The sequence below is a fragment of the Alnus glutinosa genome, chromosome 6, assembly GCF_958979055.1.
Source record: "Alnus glutinosa chromosome 6, dhAlnGlut1.1, whole genome shotgun sequence".
In the NCBI taxonomy this organism is placed as follows: Eukaryota; Viridiplantae; Streptophyta; class Magnoliopsida; order Fagales; family Betulaceae; genus Alnus; species Alnus glutinosa.
Window position 1 is genome coordinate 9179045 of NC_084891.1, and position 15886 is coordinate 9194930.

Sequence of the window (15886 nt, forward strand, 5' to 3'; positions counted from 1 at the left end):
CTTCATAGTCACGTTGTAACACTGATGAGCTACCCACTGATCGCCCCTAACTTTGCCGACTCCATTCTCGGTGGGGAACTTCATTTTGAGATGTGGGATCAAGGTTATGGCCCTAAGTTGATAAAGGCTTGTCCTTCTGACGATAGCATTGTACGCTGAGGGGCAGTCTAGTAATAGAAATTTCACCATGTTGGTTACCTGCTTTGGGATCGTTCCGGCTGTCAGTGGTAGCTCAATCGACCCCAGTGACTGCACCTGCTTGCCCGTGAACCGCATTAACGGAAAGTGAACTGGGATGATTTTATCTCGACTCAATCTTAATTTCTCAAAAGTCGACCAGTACAGTATGTCTACCGAACTCACATTATCCACCAAGATTCGATGGACATTATGGTTTGCTATCATCAACGTGACCACTAAGGCGTCGCTATGGGGCCCAGAAACCCCTTTCATAATCATCATCCGTGAATCCTATCACCAAGGATTCTTTTTTCTTGAATTTTGTGGGCCTCTCTATTGCATACACCTCTTGATTTTTCACATGCCGAGCGTAGGCCCTTCTAGCTGAATTGGATTCACCTCCTCCTATGAATCCCTCGGATATGGTCTAAATCTCTACTATAACTTCTTGATTGTCCGGCTCTCGGCGAGGTTGACTTCTGCTCCTCTCCTGTTGGCGATCGTCTCTTCTTCCTTCATTGTCAGGCAGGGCATCGTCTCGTCCCCTATTGTGATGTTGAGGAGGTCCCCACGAGTGGAAATCCTGGGGCTGCCTACCCTTAGGCAGATACTTTTGGACTTCGTATTTTTGAGGATGGTGGTCTCGTGGTTGGTCCTGTGGCCAGTCATTCCCTGTTGATTTCTCTACTCTCCTATAAACCGAATCAACTTCCCACTTTTAATGAATTTTTTGATGATCAACCTCAAAGCTATGCACCCCTCAGTATGGTGCCCTGCGACTTTGCGGAAATCACAGTAATTGTACATGTTGTGGGGGGGGGGGGGGGGGATTTCCCGATATCTTTGGTGGCCGATGAAAGTCTGGATCCTTCTTTATTACCATGAGGACTGCTGCTGCTCTTGTGTTGAGAGGAGTGAAGTTGTAGTCTTGGAACTTCTTAACCGGCTTCTGCTCCTCCTTGCTTGCTAACTCCTCCACCTTATTCATTAACCCCTGCAAGGTGCTCTGCTGCTTCCAGGCCAACTACTTCATTAATGGTCCCTCTGGTGACAACCCCTGATAGAGGACCGCGGAAATCTTGTCGTCGGTTGGATCATCCACGGTCATTCTCTCGAAGTTGAAGCGAGCCATGAAGTCTTTGAAAGTTTCATTGCTTCCCTGCTATAGCACCAATAAGTATCCCAAGGGTTTCTTACGCATCCATGCAGCCATGAACTGCCCCAAGAACTCTCTACCCAACCCCTCAAATTTGTTGACAGATCCCGGGGGTAGCTTTTTGAACCAATCCCGGGCATTCCCTGTCAAAGTTAACGGGAAGGCCCGGCAAGCAACTTTGTCCGGGGTTCCGTGAAGGTCAAGATGGACCTTGAAATTCTCCAAATGCTCAACAAGATCCCTGATCCTAGCATAGCTCTGGATCGGAAGAACTTTGAACTTCTCAAGCAAGCGGTATTTAGCCACCCGTTGGGTAAACGAGGTATTGGTACCCCTCAAGAGTCTATCCACTGCAGCAGCTTTGCCCTTACCTTTTCTCTCCATCTCCCAGGCTATGCTGGCACACTTCCTCACTGTTAGTATTTTATGTTGACAACATTCTGTTCGACAAAAATACTTTATGTAACGGTTGCATTTTAACAGGATGATCGGTTCTTTTCAAAGTCTTCATGTTATATGGAGAGTGTTTATTTCAAGCCATGTGACTGATCACAAGTTTCTAGAAGATGTCCATGAAGATTCCATGCAGTTTTCAAGTCAAAACAGTCAGTTCCTGTGCAACCGTCCGGACGGGCCTTTTAAGGCATCCGAAAGCCTCGCAGTGTCTAGAAGCTTCCGCCGTTACAGCTGTCCGGACGACCGAGCTACACCGTCCAGACTCTAGGTCAATCTATTCAGAGTCTGAGTAGAAATTGGATTTCATGTTCAGACACGGATCGGGAAATAGCAACCGTCCGGACGGAAGGGCAACACCGTTCGGACGCTTTTCAGGTTTCCAGGAAGATTTATGCACACGTCTCAGTGTTTTTATCATAACTCTCTGCTCGAGTATCGGATTGAGACGAAATTTGTGTCGCTGGAAAGCTAAGAAAAAATCCTACAACTTAAATGTCTGGACAGTAAATAGAAACATTTAGACGGCCCACCGTCTGGACGGAAAAAGAGTAGCGTTCAGACGGCCTGGCAGAAATTCGAGAAATTTTGAAATTCCTTTTCAGACACGGAAAAAGTTGACCGTCCGAACGCCCTTTGCTTGCCGTCCGTATGCCACCTAGAGGACTCCGATTTTGAGTAGAATTAGGTTTTCTAAAGCCTATAAAGAGAGGCATCTAGGCATGTATTTTGTACAGAATTCAAGAATTGAATTCTCTTAGCTTTGAGAGGGTGTTTAGGAAAAATTGAAGATCAGCTAGCTCTCAAGCTGTTGCAGGTGTGTGTTCCTTGTTCGTGTGAAGTCTATCTTAGGGGTCGGTCCTAAGGTAAATGAATCCATCAAAGACCCCTTCAAATAGGAGACTTGGTTGAGAAGCGTTCACGATGGGCTTCGTGTTATAGTTAAAGGTATGATTACTACAATGGGTTTTGTGAGTACGAGTGCTTTGTAACTTGCTTTGTCTTTGGATAGTGGATTTATTGGGTTTGGCTGCCTCGAAATGGTTTTTCTCTTCACAAAGTTTTCACTTCGTCAACAAATATCTTGCCTTCTTTAAATTCCGCATTTAAGATATTTTGTTGCACACAAACACAAACTTGGTTCTTTTAGAAGTCAATATTTATTTTCAGTCTTTATTTCATCGACCTTTCTGTCTAAATACCTAGATACCTCATTAGATTAGTCTCGTCATGATGTATCACCGAGGGTTCGCCTTCTCATTGGTCCTCTCGGTAAAAGTAGTCCTCGTGATGGATTCGGCTATTAACCCGGCTATTATGCTCATCTTCCTCTTGTTCTTCCTAGTTAATCTCAGAGTGAGATTGTTTGGGGATTCAGAGCAGCAGCTCCACGTTCTATCATGTCAAGAATGCTATTTGGGCTTCCAACGCTGCCATCTGGTATTTTCTACATCGCTTGGGAGAGGGGAGGTAGTGGTGGATCGTTCCTTTCGGAGGCTGGTTCGATTGAGACACTAGATGGAAAAATGTTCCCATAGACGACGCCAAACTGTTGATATAGTTTTCAGTATGGTCTTGACAACACGCCCTTCTTCGGAGATCTTGTCTTCTAACAAGTAAGTATTATTATAAGATAGAATATAAGTAGTAGTTTCCCTTGTCTCAGTCATCTGCCTCTTCAATAAATAAATAAATAAAAAATCTCATTGGATAGGCTCGACTGCATAATAGTCTATATAGTTGCGGAAAATGCTTTTTTATTTATTTATAATAAACATTAGGCAACTTGGAAACATGGTCAAAAAGATGATACAAATAAAATCTTATCGAATCTTTTGAATATCGAGATAAGGAAGTCCCACGAGTCGACCAAAAATTATAAGAGAAAATGCATACACAGTTGCAACCGTATTGCTTGAATATTTCTCATGGATGGTCCAGCTGGTTCTATCCAAACATATATATATTTGTTAATTTAATTCTATTGATTATAAATTGAGAGAGAAAGAGTATTTTGAAAGGATATTTTAAGGATCCCCACTTATCATCTTGCTTCATTGTAGTGGACTTTGGGTTATTGGCTGACAGATATTCTAACCACCACCCCCCCCTACATAAACATATAATAAAGACTAAAAATGAAGCTCATTCGAGGAAATTAGGTCAAACCAAGGAGTGAACATTGACTGTTCCTTCTATTTGCATAAACTATATAATTTACAGGAAAGATTTCACTTACTTTGAGGTATCAGCCTTTATGCAATTTTAATTTTTAATTTTTAATTTTTGTAACGTCCGTATTACAAGAATTTTTCTCTTTTAACTTTGTCTTCTTTTTTTTTATTCTTTTTTTAACATATCCGTTCTTAGTGATAAATCTCAACAAAAAGAAAAAAAACCCTAAGATCAAAACAAAATAACTTGTTCTCTAATAACAATATCGATACTAGGTGTGATTTCTTTCAACCAAGTTGGATCTACAATATGAGTAACAACTTGTCTTGTCAGGCTATGAGCCTCTGAATTGGCCTTCCTCTTCACACGGACAACATCCGTTGTTCGAATGGATCTCATTCCTACTATGATGCCCTCCATAACATGTTTGTATCTACTTAGATTTGGCACGTCCTATATGCATTCCTTACAACTCGCAAAGCATCTCTTTTAAAAGTATGTCGAACAACTCACTTCCTTGCTAAAAATCAGGGCATGGAGTGCAGCCCATGCTTCAGCCACCATAGGTTCACCCTTCTTTCTTTATTTTTTTTGGTTAAAATGCACCTTTTATTAAAAAAAAAAAAAAAAAAAAAAAAAAAAAAAAAAAAAATTGGGGCATTTTTGGTATTTTAACAAAAATGAATATTTAAAAAAAAGAAAAAAATTAGAATACTGACATTGTAAAAATTAAAAGTTTAAAATTATAGTTGAAAAGACGTTGATACTCCAATTGATGGATAATATGCTATGAATGAGAAATTTGCTACAACTCCACAATTTTTTTTATAATTACTCGCAACATCATAATTTTTATATCTTCATTTTCATAAAATGGACCATAAGCCATTTGACATGAGTTTGCGGCCAGTGTGACCCAGTTGACGTGGGGTGGAGCCTAACGTCAATGTCACATGGATTATCATATTTATAAAATTATTATTTATTTTAAAAGTTTAAGTTAATAAAAAAAAAAAAAAAAAGTTAAATACTCTCTTTCACGTATGGGTTCAAATTTTATTTTTTAGTAGATGATGTTTAACACGTGGAATACTTAATTGAAATGAGTGTTGAATAACGAAGACATGGTTCGAACTAATAATTCTAGAAGTCCTATTGTGTCTCTCTTAATGGTGATTTTAAAAGTCATTTCATTATTGAACAGACAGAAAAAAGACTTCTACCATTACTCGGGGGGTTTAAACTCATGACATGTACTTTGATACCATGTTAAAGTAGAATTAATTATTTAATCAATACTTTAACAACTTTAATTTAGTGATTGACATTATTACGTAAATAATAACGTTAGTTTGTAAGAAAATATAGCTAATAAAATTTGCAGTGGATCATCTGTTCATTATATCTTATGCTTGGGCTAGGGTTAAGAATTCATGAGTCAAACTAAACAAAAAATAAAATTTGGCGTGGCGTTGACCGGCTAATTCAAAGTACGACAGGCAAATTTAATTTTGTCGTAGTTTTCATTATATTTGTCAATGTTCCCAGAAAGTTTGAATGTTCTATTGTTAAGGTTAATGTCACGGTTTGACACGTTTTAAAGACACAGCCTACCGGTCAAAGTGGGTTGAACGGACTCCGTCCTTCATCATCTCAGGCATTCAACCTTAGCCTCGTCTGTGATCAACTTTTTGGTTTGTTATGGTAGACTCTTGTTCCATTTTAAAAAAAAAAAAAGCAGCTAAAATAGGTAGAAGAAACTGGTCACAACTGAGTACGATAGGTTTATATAGGTTCGCATTAATATGTATCATTTTATCTTCTATAACCGTCTTATTCGACTTCTTGAGAGGACTGAATCACTTGTTTAACCTATTTTTTAATCTTTGTAATTATTTAAACGCCGTTTTAGTTTTTTTTTTTTTTTTTTTCTACCCATTTTTCGCTTATAGGATCATTCAATCTCTCTTAATTCTTTTCGGATTAGGCCTGAGAATGATCATCTTCCCATCTTCCCATCTTCCCTGTAACCCTTTTGTTTTAAGTGTTCGAATGGGATTAGAGTTCTTTATAATTATTTATCTGAATTTGAGATAATTCTAGTAAGTAATTATGCAAGATCACTTACGGGACCTACCTGACCAAATAAAAATTAAGTTGCTCAACCACTTATCCATTCAGGTGGATCCCATAAGTAATCTCTTACAATTACTTGTATGAATTTTTTTGAATTTAAACAAATAATTATAAAAGATCCTAATATGTTGGAAGTTGGGATTGTTTTTTCATTACATTGAATAACTCAAAGTATTGATTTTTATAGAAAGATTGAGAGTGTTTCTTACATTTATTTGCTCTTAATCCAATGTTTTGTCTCGAGCAATGAAAACATTTATTTCCCTTCCATTAAGTCCATTATATGAAAAGTCAACCATCCTTTCTCAAAAGTTTTTTTTTTTTAACGGGAACTGAAACTTTCATTAATACAAAGCCCAAAAACAAATACAATAGTCCGAAAACAAACAACCAGTCCGAAAGCTACAATCGCAAGCCCGTAGGCCAAAGTAGTGAATAGAGATACAGAATCCCTAACCACTAAGCTATGAACAAACCCAGCTTTAAGCATTTACCTAAGCAACAAACTAAATTACATGAACAGACAATATGGTTCTCTCTTTACAATAAAGCACAACCCAACTAAAATGAAAGGGTCTAGTCTAACTTATAAAATGCCCAAATAATTTATAACACATTACAAAGTAAACTGTGAACAAAACAATGATGTACAAAAATGAGAAAAAACACAGATCACAGAAGCCCAGATACTGCCGGAGGAAGAAAACTGTCTGGTCACCAGCGCGTGTAAAACACACGCCACCCCTAGACCTCCCTTGCTGCCGTCGAACACCCTTCCAACTTGAAATACCCCCAAAACCTGGCCAGACTAGTGGAGTGTGGCTCTCCATGCACGGGCCACCCTTAGCGTGTGACGACCACGCACTGCGCGTGGAGGCCTGACACTGCCAGTGGTTGAGGTAGCAGCTTCAGAGGTGAACGAAGAACACAGCTGAGCGGGTCATGTCGCAAGGTCTCCGATGAAACGTTGTAGATCTAGCTCGAAAGGAATTGGAGACAAGCTAAGGTCCCTCCTCAAAACCGTCTCTAGCCTTCTGATATGCTAAAACCAAGAGGCAAAACAAGCAAAAACAAAACAAATAAACAAACTCCATAGCTTAAATGTTAGGAGAATCACAGCCACCATCGGATCTAGTTGGGGGAAACAAAAGCTCCACAATTCTAATGGTTGGGAGAAATCTATCATACTGGAACAAGCCAGGGAGAACAAAAAAAACCACCCAGGCTCACGAGAAGCCAAAGGAAAAATCACCATCGAGAGGAGGGAGGCGTGAGGCCACCCCCCTCCCGGTGAAAACCAAACTCATAAGGGCTCTCTCTCTCTCTCTCTTACCTCGAAGGATGGGGATTTGAATTCAAACTTCTCAAACATCTTTCTTAACCTATTGGGTTTGATTGTCATTTTGTATCTATCACTTTTTTTAAGGAAAGAAATTAGCTACATATATTTTATTTCATTGCATCTTATAGGGTTTGTTTGGCAAAACTTTTTAAGATAATTTTCTTACTTTTAAATAAAAAATAAAAGCATTAATAAATAACTTAAACACAAAACATTTACAAACTACTTTTACTTTTAGGTTATATTACAACTAAAAAATAATAATAATAATAATTAAAAAAAAAAAACAAACAATCAAACAAACTCTAAAAAGTTTTACCAATAAAAACCTGCATTTTCTTATTCATTTGATGACATATATAACAATATTACGTAGAGTCCATATTTATAATGCAATTTCTCACAAAGTCAAGTATAAATTGATCACTTGTTTATTTTTGCAATTTGTTAAACGAGAGATTCTTGTGTTCAATTACTTCCTCTGAGCAATCAATGCTTTATGCTATTTTGTAATAATTATGTCTGGTTGAAAGATGTCCTAGATAGCATAGTAGAGTTATAATTAAGGAACTTGTTGTCTCTAGGCCGATCTTAATATTGATCACTTTGTTCTTTTTTTATATCAATAAGATCAAACTACTTGTTTCAAAAAAAAAAAAAAAAAAAAAAAGAAAGATGTTAATCGGGTCTTGTTTGAATCTTCATAAACTCTTCTCTTCTTCTTCTTTTTTATTTTTATTTTATTTTTATTTTTTTATTAGTGACTTGCTTCTTAATTGAAAATCTCTCTTCTTACGCATCTCCTCTTTTTCTTTTATTCATTTATTATTATTTTTTTTTGTTTATAGCTTCCTCTTCTAATATGAAAGGAGATGGTTTGATATTAGTGTTTTAGCATTTTTGTCCTTAGTATGGTATGTTTGGCAAGTGATCAAGCAAAGTAGAATCGTGTGTCTGACATGAGAGAGAATTTTTGAGTTGAATTTTTTTTGGAGTTAATAATAAGAAGTGATAGGTGTGATATAAAATAAAAAGAATTTATATAAAAAAATGAAAAAGTTTTATATTGTAATAAATTTTTTTATTTGAATAGTAATAAAAAATTATTGATGTGATATAAAGTTAGAAAGTTTTGAAATTAATTATTTTTTGAAAAAGTGAAATAAAGTGGGAGAATTTTCGGTCACTTACTAAACAATCCTGTAGTTTTAAAGGTCGAAAGAGATGATTAATATATGTAAAACCAATTTACAATGCCCTTTTAAACTTTAAAAAGTTACAATATTCCCATCCAAACTACTTTCTTTCTTTCACTTCACTCTCTCTGTTGAGGATTTTCGTTAAATCCAACTGAAAATGGGTCACATGTGATACATGTAACCCCAAATGATAATAATATCCCTTCAAATATTTTTTTTTTAAAGAAAAAATGAAAAAAGAAAAAGAAGAAGAGAAAAGGCTTCCATGGTCAGCGAATTCTTTTTTTTAAAAAAAAAAAAATTAATCTAAGAGTATAGTTGTATTTCCACACAAGGGTATAATGGACATTTTTTGCATTTGTCGTCCAAATATATATATATATATATATAATCTTTACTGCGGGAATAACCGAAAGGGCTTGGTAGTTGGTAAAGAGGCCAGGGTGGACATTGCAACTTTTTAAAATTTGAAAAGAATATCTCAAATTGAATGATATATAGTTTGAATGGGGTAAATACGTAAATAAGGAATAATGAGAATGAAATCCTCTTGCCCGAATTTCCTTGGTTTTGCAAGGAACTCGCGGATTTTGTTTAAACTGTTGAGGCTATGTTTGATTATAAAACTATACAATTTGATAATTAATATACCATAAAGTTCGACTAAATTGGGTTTTATTAGATTAAAATGGGAGTTTTGGGAGAACGTGTAGTATGTGTGTACTAAATTTTAAGTCGAAACCATTTATGGTTAAACAAATCAATACAATAAATTGTAGAAATTGAATTTCTGAGTCCAAAATAGTTGGATTGAAAGCTCACGTGTGTAGTTGTAATTTGAACCAAGTTTCAAATTAACTAATTGGACTTTTTTAATAATATTACTGGACATATTTGAGTGTCAAACTACGAGACTTTTGAATGAGTTCTAGACCTTTTTTTTGGCTGACATTTTTTGTGGTAAACAGTCATATAGAAAGGAGTCCAGTCATTCAAATTTCCTAAGAGATCTCTAAGGGGGTCAAACAAATTTTATAGGAGGCAGAGTTGCAGGGAATTAACCTGGAAGCAGCCCAGAAAATGTTGAAACTTGATTAATATAATTGTGTTTAAATATTTCACGAGTGTTGTTTGATGTGTTTATTCAATGCATGAATTTCTACTTTCTATGAGCATTTTGTGTTTCAACCTTCTGGTAAGTTTAGACTTGTTAGTAATCGGTAGTGATTCTTTCGTTAGGTGACACAACGTACACTCCCGTTTGTGGTAGTTAGAATATTAATTAAATAATTAAATTTATTATTTTTTATTAGTATAAATTTTTAGAATTAATGGTGATTAAAATCGGAGCTCCTCCTTGACCCAGGTGTACGCTTTTTGTTTCTTTTGGCTTCAAGTTAGGGCTTTATTATCTTCTCTTTTTTCTTTTCTTTTTTTTACCTGTGGGGAGGTTATGAAATTTATTTAAAGAGCTTATTAGGAATATAATTCTTTTAATGAGAAATGTCACATGCAAATTATGTTTTCAATAAGATCCACGTTCACGAGCCTTGATATCCAAAATTATCGTTGGGACTAGCTACTAGCTATTACATATTTGATGAATATATATATATTCAAAATAGGGTGGATTCAGAAAATGTTATAGAAAAGTATAGACTTGATGTAGCATAATAATAACGCTTTATTGTTAAGTCTAATAGTACAATCTGAAAGATGCTTTCTCATGAAATATTTATTTTCTCTAAGAAAAGACTTGTGGTATTTTCGTATTAATTATTTGATTTTGTACCCATTTTTTGGGTAAAGGTGTAGACGCTCTGAATATGAAGAAGAATTAGAATGTTCACGAGTCTAGCTAGTTTGGTTCATGTTAACATCGGTTAGACTTGGTATTCATTCACATGCCGGTCATACACGCAAATTCATATTACGAGTGGTTGTCAATTTTTTACATGACCTGTAAATTTGAACTCAGCTCTTGATATATTGACAAACAATTTTTGATATGATTCGTAAACCTGACACGAATCCAATATAAAATATATTAAAGAGTTAGAATAAAGGGGTTTGATTTTTTTTTTTTAAATAAATCAGATTATGATTGACTGATATAATTTTATACTCATGCATCGACACGACCTGAACCCAACATGCAAATATAAATTATCACCCATAATTACGGGCTTAGGTGGTCATAATTGTCATGGACGTTGTCTTCATCACAGACATTAATTATTCCATTATCTCCTACTTTAGGAACCTGTAATAATGGGGAACATGCACCTAGCACAGGCAAGCTTTTGAGACAATTAAGATGAGGGAATCAATGGTTTTTAATTATCCTAAGATCGTATACAATTTATGGGGGGCAATTTTCCCTTTGTTCTGCATGTGGTTCCACTTCCGCCACTGATTGTTGTTGTCGTGTCCGTTGTCTTGATCAGAGGAATATTTCCATTATCTCCCACTCTAGGAAACTGTTAACGGGGAACAACGTAGGTGCGAGCTTTTGAGACAAGGTGAGAGAGAATCAGTGGTTTTGCTTTGGCCACCTAGCTAGCTAGCTAGCTCTCGCTGTAAGACCATTTCAAGTGAGCTGGCCTTTGGAGTTGTCCTGGACAACCTAAATTTCCTAGTACGTACGTGTCAAGAAGAAGAGCTTTGAAATTTCACAAGACGACGAAAGGTGACCCAAAAAACTTGATTGTGGCGGGCTTTGGTTGGACTGTCAACTTCTAATAAGACGCGAGAATTTAACACAAATTTAATTCAAAATTAGTACATTAATCGAGTTAGAATTAATTTATATATATATATACTTCGGTACAATTTAAATTTGACACGTAAATGCAAATTGTCATCGCTAAATTGGATGGTTCTTCTGAGTGCTTGGTAAAAGATGATAAGATAAGATCAAGACTCGTCGAAGGTTGTTTTAGTCTAAATTCTTAATGTGAAAGCACTTACCTAAATTGACATTGATATTGACTGGTCACATATGGTTGAAGCTGGCCTGTAGCTAGCAAAGTCGTCGTGAGTTTCGTTTGCTGTCATGAAGGGAAACATTTTCTGTCTTGTTTTCCCACAAAACAAGCAAAGATCAGTCACTAAATTTTGGTAGAACGATAAGAAACCCCCGAAGTTTCTCCCTTTCCACATGGCCCGCTATAACCACCAAACGTGCTGGTCATAATCTCTTGCTATGAATCTATATACATACGTCTCAACGTAATGATATCTATGTTTGACTTATTTTTAAAAATCCGAAAGTTGTTCAAGGTTATATTTGAAGTATTCTATATATTTTAATTTTGGTTTAAAACAGTAATAATTTATTAGTATCAGACAACTTCAATAGAAAGATGACAAAAAAGAAAGAAAGATATCACATAGATTATCTAGATATCACATAAAAAAAAGGAAAGATCTATATGCTCGGCTGTTATTTGACTTTCATGTAATTTTACATATTCAATAGTAAATTTAAAAAAAAAATAAGAAGAAGAAGAAACGGATGTATTAAAACACATAAGGAATCATTAATTAGCAATAGTAATATTCATTGAAATTGTCTCAATAGGACAAAATGTTTTATCCGAGTATATATGTACACTTTGAAATTTTATTTTATTTTTATAATAGATGGGTTATCTTGATTTCTGACCCGCTTACGAAGAAACTAAGAGAATTAACAAAGCTAACGATAATGAAGTCACTTCAAGAACTTAATGGCAAATAACATCAAGAACATTATTGAGTGTGACCTGGATTTGGATACAATAGTCTCCCTAGAGATCTAGAGGAGCCTAAGATTTGCTGCAAAAGAACAAAGAGAACTGTAAAATGGATATTTGGAAGTTGAGGTTTTAGGTGGAGGTTGTTGGTGGTAGTGTTGCTTAGATAGGGGTGAGAAGAGATGAACGTGGCAGGATGAGTACAGTGGTGTAGGCCTCGGATTGCCATGGTTCGAATTTTTATAGGTGCTACTAATTTTTTGGGTGTCACGCATCTACCATCTTAGTCTTGTCTGGTCTGTTTAAAAGATATGCTTTTCACTAACTCTCAGGATAAGTATACGAAATGACTTTGACTGAGGGGTTTTCTCACTATTATATATATAATCAAACAATAATAACAGTATGGGGTAATTAACTTTTTCTCATGAACTATCGGCATATGTCATTTTGCCCTTACGAACTACCACTTCGATCAAAAGAGAGTATCAAACTACCATTTTTACACACTTTGCCTCCTTCCGTCAGAAATTCCGTTAACTTGGATGAAATATGTCATTTTTTACCGTTAATTTTGATTTAAAAATCAAAATACTCTCTACAGTAATTAATAAAAATATTTAAAAAAAAAAAAACCTGAAGGAAAAGGGGTGGCTGAGGTGGCCGAGTGGCTTGCGAGCTACCCCCAGAGGTGGCCGGAGCCACCTCTGGGGTGGCTCGCAGCCCACCCCGGCCTAAGGGGTGGCCGCACGGCCTCCCCAGAACCTGGGGTGGCCGCATGGCCACCCTAGGTCATTTCTAGGGTGGCCGCGCGGCCACCCCTTAGGCCAGGGTGGGCCGCAATCCACCCCAGAGGTGGCTCCAGCCACCCCTTTTCCTTCAGGTTTTTGAGTTAGGGCATTTAAGTCTTTGCATGAATTAGACTAACAGAAGAGAGGCAAAGTGTGTAAAAATTGTAGTTTGATGCTCTCTTTTGGTCGAAGTGGTAGTTCGTGGGGGCAAAATGATACAGGTCGGTAGTTCATGGGAGAAAAGGTAATTACCCCTAACAGTATCCTTTCATTGAAACTAGAAATCTTTTTAGGGTTATAAAGAAATGGGATATTTAATATTCAAACAAAGTCATACTTCCACAAATATGGTTCAAATTCTCTTAGGAAGTCGAGAGAATTTTAAAAGATAATCTGAATGAAAAGTCAATATATATATATATATGTATATATATATAACAATTCCGTAAATATTATAATCACAAGTCAAATTCTAAGAAATCCAGAATATATGTTCTTTCATCTTACGCCCATCGACTTATTGAATATTAGATAGGAATTAGTTTACCATAAGATGGTCTAGATTTGCACAAATGTTCAAAGCTGATCTTAAGGTGAGGCCCTTTCTGAAAAACGTCAAAATCATAATGAAAGCCAAAAATTAATTCCACATACATCCTCCGGGAACTTCATCAAAGGGCTAAGCGTGGCCCCCCGTCTGATTTGATGTAGCCATCCATATTCAATGGATGCTTTTCTAATCTCATGTCCATTTTTGTGTATGATTTATTAGTGGATGAGACTTTGTCTTCATCCTAAACATTATTTTCTCTTTCCCTTTTTTTTTTTTTTTTTTCTATATTGTAATTTTATTTTTTTTAACATAGTTGGAACTCGACACAAACTCAATACAAATTTAGTGAATTAGGGTTAAGAGGTGTTACCCGTTTAATTAAATAAGTCGGGTTAAAGTTGACTAATTATATAGTCTTATACTCATACTTTTACATGATTCAAATCTGAGGCGTTACATAAGAACGGATAATTTTTTATACGATCTACAAATCCAACACAAAATTAGCAAATTAGAAGCAAGAGATATGACCCGTTTAATTAAATGGTCGAATTAAAATTAATGTATATACTCTTATATCCATACTTTGATATGATTCGAACTCAATATGCTAACATAAATTTTCACCCGTAATTAAGGATTCGAAAATTTCAAACTTGGGGTTAGAGAGGACGAAGGAAAAGGACTAGCTTTAGGTGATTTTGTAAAACCCATCACACCTAGAAGATTTTTGGTGTTGTGAGATGAATATGTGGACCCTTATTTGGTTTGCAAATTGCATGATTTGGGTGGAGACAACTGTTTGATGGACATCCGAAAAGCTATCATGAAAGACATCACTATCATCACAAAATCAACATTATTACTAAAGCACTTGGAGATGTTGAAGTCAAATTTTTTTATGCCTCCGTGTTCTCAGACATTATATATAAATCAGCATTAGGAATCCGATCACTCATTGGTCTGTCTTGATTACATTTGCTTTTTCTCTTTCTCTTTATCTGGGCTTGGCTTTGGAGGGTTTAGTGGTTTCCGTTGAAGAGGTAAGTTTCACATCTCACGTCATGATGTCTTCCTCGGATGGATGTCCTTTGGATGGCTTTGCTGTCCGGATTCCATTCAAATTTTTGTTTCTTTTCTCCTTTCAAGTTCCCCAACGCGCGGTACTTCAACTTTGTAATCTTTCATGTATTTGAATTTGCTTTCTCCTTCCTACTTTGTTACATCATAGCCGCCCAATATATATATATATATATATATATGGAAGACCAAGAAAACTAATGCTTATGCCACACTACGCTGAATTTGTGTTAGTGGGTCGGCTTTGTGTTAGATTTGCTAACGGGTCAATTCTAACATGACCCATTTCATTAAATAGGTTAATTTGGATTGACCTGAATGACCTGAATTGAAACTCGATTATACAAAATTTTAACTCGTTAATTTCGTGTTAGATTCGTCTCGAGTTCGTGAATCGTAGCAAAATTTGTCAGTCCCACATCACTCTATGGAAGTAGGCTAGGTCAACCCAAACCCGACCCCATTTAGTTAAATAGATCAAACTCATCCACCTTAGCATGACCCATTTAAATAAGCGGGTGACCTAACACAACACGCATAACCCGTTTAAAACAGGAAAACTAGTCGTATGGAGTTAACCCAACTCAAACATGCATAACCCATTTAATAAACATATCGTGTTAGATTAACCCAAACACAACCTGTTTGACCTATATATGAATTCACAAGTGAAAAAAAAAAATTGAATTTAAAATTGAATTTGAATTTATATAATTTATGAATTTTTAAAAGAATAATATTATATACTACATTCTTATCTCATAGCTAACGTGGCAGTCTTAACTAACATTTAGAATAATTTTTTATTTTTTAACAATGGTTAATTCAAGAGTTTGTTGGTTTGCCATGTCAGCATTATAAGATAATTTTGAGATAAAAATGAATTTATATAAATTTTATATTTTTAGGGTTTTGTTTTTTAATTGTAAACAAAAATTAATTTAATTTATAAAGGTTATATAGAACACCCATATGTTAAGTGAGATGACTCAAAATTAACCCATTTATTAAATAGACTAATTCGATAAGGGTCGGCTCAATTTGAGCCAAATCCTATTACACAAAATTTTATCTCACTATATAT